The following is a 6,560-nucleotide window of genomic DNA, read 5'->3' as shown; positions in this document are numbered from 1 at the left end:
AGACCCTTAGATCAAAGATGTGTTTTCACATTTTAGAATGTAACTCAACCCAACATAGGTCTTAGTGGTATTCAAGTCTCAAATAACTTCTTAAACAGCCATAACACACCCTAAGGAATTACTAGAGGAAACCCAAAAAGAACGAAAAAGTATTTAAAAGAAAGTTGCAAAAATGGTTGGTTTAGACACCCGAATACAAAGAGAGAGTGTTATCCGAGAGACCCAAATACTCAAGGACGCCCGAAGCTACCTTCGGACGCCCGAGCAAAATCTTCAGGCGCTTGAAGATAGTATTTTTCAATTTTTCTTTTTGCAACGGCTATTTTTTCGGACTTCCTAATGGTTTTCAAGAGACTTCTGAACTAGCCGTTGGAAAGACAAAAAATGCTAGTTTTGTGCGTTTTCTATATAAATGCCTCTCCCACCTCATTTATTCTTCTTCCAACCATTGATTATCATTTACTAAGCCTACAAACAACTTGTGATTCATTAATTTGGCATTAAATACCCCACAAATACTCTTGAGCCTTGACTTTCCCACTTTGATTTTTGAGAAGATTTGAGCTAGGATTTTTGTAATCTTTTGAGTTTGTGAGAGAGTGTTATCATTGTATCATTTGCCTACTAAAAGGCACAAGAGAGCTTTTCTATCATCTTCAAGCACTTGTAAAGAAGGGTTGCTACTCTTGGAGAGTTTCAAGACTGGCGTTGTAAAGAGGCCTCGGATCCGGTCATTGTGTGGAGTCCAAATAATGGAAGAGCCTAAGGAGATAAACTCAGAAGAATGGAGTATGTCTTTGGAATAGACCTGACCACTATAAAGTTGCTATCTATTCTGAATGATTCACTCCTTCTTCTCTTCTCTTGGTGATTAATAATATCTCACTTTGCTTGTTTTAAATTTCAAATTAACAAGGGTAAAATTATTGTTTTTTTTTCAAAAACTAAATCACACTTGCAAATTTATAATTACCCAATTCACCCCTCCCCCCCTTGGGTTGCCTTTGGGATTTCACTTTCATTACAAAAAAAAAAAAAAAAAACAAGGACATTGTCGTGATTTTGGACAGTTTATGTCTAATTTGAAAAGGAAAACACTTCTAAAATGGGATCCCTTGCCGAAAAATAAAGAAGGGAAGAGAATCACCGAACGATTCGGAGATTTTTACCGATTTTTTTGGATTTGTGACGATGCGCGCTCTCTTTTTGTCTTATGCGCACGTGTCCCATGCTTTTTTCAACACGGGATCCCATTTTGCTAGGAAATCTCATTTGAAAATTTTAAAATAATCAAAGAGTGTATTTTCTTATTGTAATTCATGGAAGATGACAAGCATGTAAAGTTGGTCTCACTAAAAGTTAATGGTCTAAAATGGTGTAGTTAAACTCTAGAGAAATATGGTCGTCTAGGGTGTCGATGAATACCCAGCTTGGGCAACGAGGGACTTGGGTCCTAAGTAAAAGTTTACTGAACTCTTTGACCACTTTATGTTGTAGCCAAAATCAATCTATACTTATTAATTATACATAAGAGAATTCGAATAGAAAGCCAATGCCCACACTATCCTTAGATATTATTACAAAAAATTAAAACGACTCCGACATAGATTTGAAAGATTAAAACAATACCCACGTAGGTAGAACAACAACTTAAAAAATTAAAAAAATTAGTATAGTTTGACCATACCCAAATATTTTTTCCGCAAACCATGACGAAGTCTCAGTGATAATAAGAATCAAGGGTCTCTGAAATTACTAAAGGCAAGCGCGATGTGATTTTGGAGTGATGAACATCTATAATTGAAACATTTGTTTGGGTTGTATAAGATCATCGTGGCTTGTAAGTGTGTCGTTATATTGTAAGGGGGACCTCCTCAGTCTTCTTTTAATATATTCTGTTACCATTCTCAAAAAAAAAAAGTATGTGTTAGTGTCTATGCCTTAAAAGCCAGTCATTTATATAGTGAACTCATTATTATTAATAATTAAAGAATTTCATTTCATGACATCTATTGGGTAATTTATGGAAATATGTGATGAGCTTATCTACTTTTGGCACATGTTCCTCCCTAGACAGCATAGTAGAAATGGTCATGCTTATGGATTCACAGATCTTAAGCGGGGGGGAGAGATATGACATTCCAGTTCTTTGCAAACCTAAAACGTTCCTAGTAGGGGTTGAGACTGGACATCTCTTCCTAGATACAACTAGCATCAGATTTGCTTTCATAACTAGTTGGGTGGCTTATCTCGGTTACTTGGGTTGTTAACCTTAAGCGAGTAGTATGGGTGCGATGAATGGGTTCATGGTGCATGCACTAAACCAAATCATTTACAAAATAACATGTGGACAGTGTTATGGATAAGGCTATTATGTTAGTTATGACCATTTATATGTCCTTAGACCTGAGGGGTCATATTGGTCTGTGGGCTAGCTTTATGGATTTTGTCTCTCTTAAAGTATTCCTATAGTGGGGTCACTTACGGGTGGTACTGGGCCATAGGGCGTGGGATCAATACGTATGCCCAACAAGGAATCCTCCACCTCAGTTAAAAGAGGAAAGTCATTTACAGAAGCCAACTTAGCTATGCCATTGAAATGAGACTAGGCAGTCGATTTTGATAAAGGGTTTATCAAATGTGTTTTGAAAAACAATCGTTTTTCAAGAGGATTTGCAAATGCATTGTAGGGCCCAACCTAGTAAATGTAGATTTGAAGGAAGGACATACACATTGGACGTGATTAGGGGTATTTAATCTAATGGTCATATTCAAGATAATGTCCTGGTGGGGACCTCTTGGCTAATGCGACTGTAATTCAACTACATTATGTGAGGTTGCAGTAGGGCCCCATCTTGAGGCTTTGCAGGATCGATAATCGGATTCCTGCATCGATCTCACTCTTAACTCGCTTCACCCGTTTCAATCTGTTAAGGATCAGGGTCTCGGATTTATAGATTGCACGGATAGATGGGATTGGTCATTTTAAATACGAGGAGGAATTACACTGCATGTATGGTGTATGCACTATAGTGCCTATAAGGTGTGCATTAATCGATTAATTAATTTATGGATTAATTAATTAATTTGAGTAAAGCTGGAAATTCCAATTAGTGGAGAATTTTGTAGAATAGTTAAAGCAAGAGAGTTTCTAATTTATGAATTTTGTTTTGGGAAACAAATTAAAGGAGCACAATACGTTTTTATTAAAAAGGAAAACACTTTGAAAATGGGATTTTTTTTGGAAAAAAAAGGGTTGAAATGACAATTGATTTCACCCTTTTAAATGTGTATTTATTGTTTTTTTATGGGGATTTGAACTCCCTCCATTTGTCTTTTAGTGGACGTGGCTCAAATGGTCGAAGCCCATTTTTTCCCCAAAACGGAGTCCCATTTTTTTTCTAGCAGTGCTCTATTAACAAAAGGGAAATGATTTCAACACAAACATGTTTTCATACAAGACGCTCATTTTTCTTGTCTTTTAGTATTTAAAGAGCTGTAAAAGGGTTTTTACGGTTCCCAACAAGCACTTACGTGACAATTAAACGCTAAAAGACAGGATACATGAGCGCTTGTATCAAAACATAGTTGTGCTGGACTCATTTCCCTAAAAAAAAGCTAATTTCAGTTTTATTGGAATAAGGACACTAATCCATTTGGTTGCTGGAATTTTTTTGGTTCTTGGGACTTTTGTGGAATTTCCGCAGGAAACCCATGTTTGGTTGCTGGGCCCAAAATAATCCCAGGAACCAAAATAACCCCGCACGAAGCCCTACACTGGAAAAAAAAAAATACTCCTAGGAACCAAAAATAATCTTGCAGAAGAATTTTTTTGTTCCCAACAGTTCAAGCAACCAAACAAAGCATTTTTTTTTCCCCACCATAGTCCGGTTAACCAAACATGGAATTTTTATTTTACCGGGATACTTCCAGGGAGTTTTTTTTTTCCACCAATCTCCCATGGAGTTTTTTGTTCCACAGAAATCCCAAGAACCAAAAAAATTCCGGCAACATTTTGGAAAGCCTTCATATAAAGGTTTTTAGATTTTAGATATGAAGGAGGAACTGTAAAAAAGTTTGTAGACAAAAGCAAGACTCTTACTCTCTTCCTCCATCATTACTTGCATTGGCTATGAGATACATACTTTGTGGCATTTGCTAGTGACCATCCACAGAATGAATTGAGAACAGCCACCTCAGATGTATTACATGAATAAGACACAATCTTAGCCTGTGTGGCTCCTCTCACATGCCACAGCCCACTCGTGAAATGCCTTCTGCGATGGTCTCAAGCAAATCCCACACTTTCTCTATAACACATCGTATTGATGTTATCAATATGGCGACTGATATTCCCACTAGCAAGTTTTGTAAGACAAAGTCACCTTGTCTTTTATTAGTTAAATGGCAGCTTCTAAGCGGTATCTTGATGAAATGACGAAGATGGCAAAAATGCTCTTAAATGCTAATAGAATTCCCCAAAAGCTCTCACCAGTCAATTAAGAAAGAGAAGACAAGCAATTTGGTTAGAGTTATAGATGTATTTTTTATAAAGGCTTGGTGGGGTCTCTTTTGAATTTTATAGATGGATTTTTATATAGGTTTGAAGGGGTCGGTCTCCCTTGAATTTTTGGCTATTTTATGTTTATCCATATTATAAGTTTGTGGTGGGTGTCTACACTTTTTATATCATAGAAAAACCTAAAGGTCTTTCTCATGACCCACTTTCACTTCTTTTGCCTTTTTCTACTTGTTATTATCATATATGTTGACGAGGACCCTCCCATGCCTATAACAGGCTACGAATATATGTTAGGGAAACGACCATTTATTCATTTGATTGTCGTCTTTAGATCTAACTTTTAAAAGGTGCAACCCAAAAGAAAATCGAGAAGGAGAAAGGAAATTGATAGAGACCCACAAGAAGAATATATATAGAGAGAGAGGGGGAGAGATTTTATACGGTGTGGCTGTGGCTGTGTAGTCCAGTATTTTTCAAAGAGGAACTCTGCTGCCCACTTTGTAGGATGATTCAAATTATTCATTTGTTGGTCCACAGCATAGATAGGTTGTGCCCCAAAAATCATTTCCATAGGATGATCCTAACAGTCTGATCTATAGAGGGTCCTATAAAGTGGGCAGTACAGTACTTTTTGAAAAATACTGGACTGTGCGGCTGCGCCATATAAAATCTCAGGTTGAAAAGAGCAATGCTCAATCTTAAGTTGAAAAGAGTTAATAGATCCTAACCATCTGATCTATTAACTCTTAACATTTAAATTGCAAAATCTATTCGATTTTTTTTCTGAATGGTTAAAATCTATTGGAATTAAGCTCATAAACTTTATAGATCTAACTATTATGAATTATTTTCATATATCAGAAAATTATTCTATGAGAGAAGATCACTGGAACAGAGAAAACACTACAAATTACTATCTTAAGAACTTGACGCATAATTAAATAAATCAGACTGAAATCAATTCTAAAAAATTAAAACCTCTTATTTTCAACACCACTTTTATTTTTAAAATCCCCAACACCAATTACTACTTTTTAGCCTTCGATGGGAGCTGATAAAGTTGCCCCTTCGACGATAAATTCGCCCCTTATGAGAATAGATATAATCAGATATAATCAGTTTTCAACTAAAATCAATTCTTAAAACACAAAACCAATAGGTCCTTAGCTAGTAAAACCAATGCTCTACAATCCGTGTGGACAGTCTGCTGATACGTATGCAAACTCTCGTTCACTACAAATGGTTAGCAATGGAGTATTCTAAGCCCATTTTTGTTTTGGATTTTTAGAATTGATTTTTAGTCGAGACCGAGCCTTGGTGCAACAGTATGGTTGCTCTATTATGACATGGTGGCCACGGGTAATGGCTGTGTACATCTAGCCCTCCCCAAGCCCCGCAATGGCGGGAGCCTCGTGCAGTGGGTCGCCCTTTTAGAATAGATTTGTAGTACAAAATTGATAATCCGACGCAAACTAAAACACAATTTCAGTCCAGTAATCAGTTTTTGAATTCAAAATTGATTCTAAAAATCCAAAACCAACACCGCCAATTAAAAAAAATACAAATCCACCGACAATTTGAATGAAAACAATTTGTAATACACTAGATTTAGATTTTAAGAAACTAAAAGAAGCAAACTAAGGAAAGATTGATAATTAAACTAACTGGTAGATCAGAAGGAATTGTGGTCTACATGCATGAATTAAGGTATGAACTAATAAAATTCTAATGTAATCTAAGCTAATTTAATGAGAAGCACTGAAATTAGATAAAATTAAAAAATACCTCAAAATGAAGGTTGAAGGTCAAGAAAAAAAAACCCATTCGCAGTTGATGTGGACTAAAACCCCTGTTAATAATCACTTAACCAATTTCACTTGACAAAATGTAAATTACGGGATGTACTAGTTGTAGTTGTGTCAAAGAATTTGGGTTGAAATTCCTTGAAGCGGGCTAGGTTGGCTTGAAGATTCTTTTGAAATATGATTTGAAATGTTTCACAAATGAATTTTACTCAAGATTCTGTGAAAAGTTTTTA

This window comes from Tasmannia lanceolata, unplaced genomic scaffold, assembly GCF_043159265.1.
Source record: "Tasmannia lanceolata isolate RefF3 unplaced genomic scaffold, GAP_Taslan_0.1 ptg000025l, whole genome shotgun sequence".
Classification (NCBI taxonomy): domain Eukaryota; kingdom Viridiplantae; phylum Streptophyta; class Magnoliopsida; order Canellales; family Winteraceae; genus Tasmannia; species Tasmannia lanceolata.
This window is presented reverse-complemented; position numbering follows the sequence as displayed.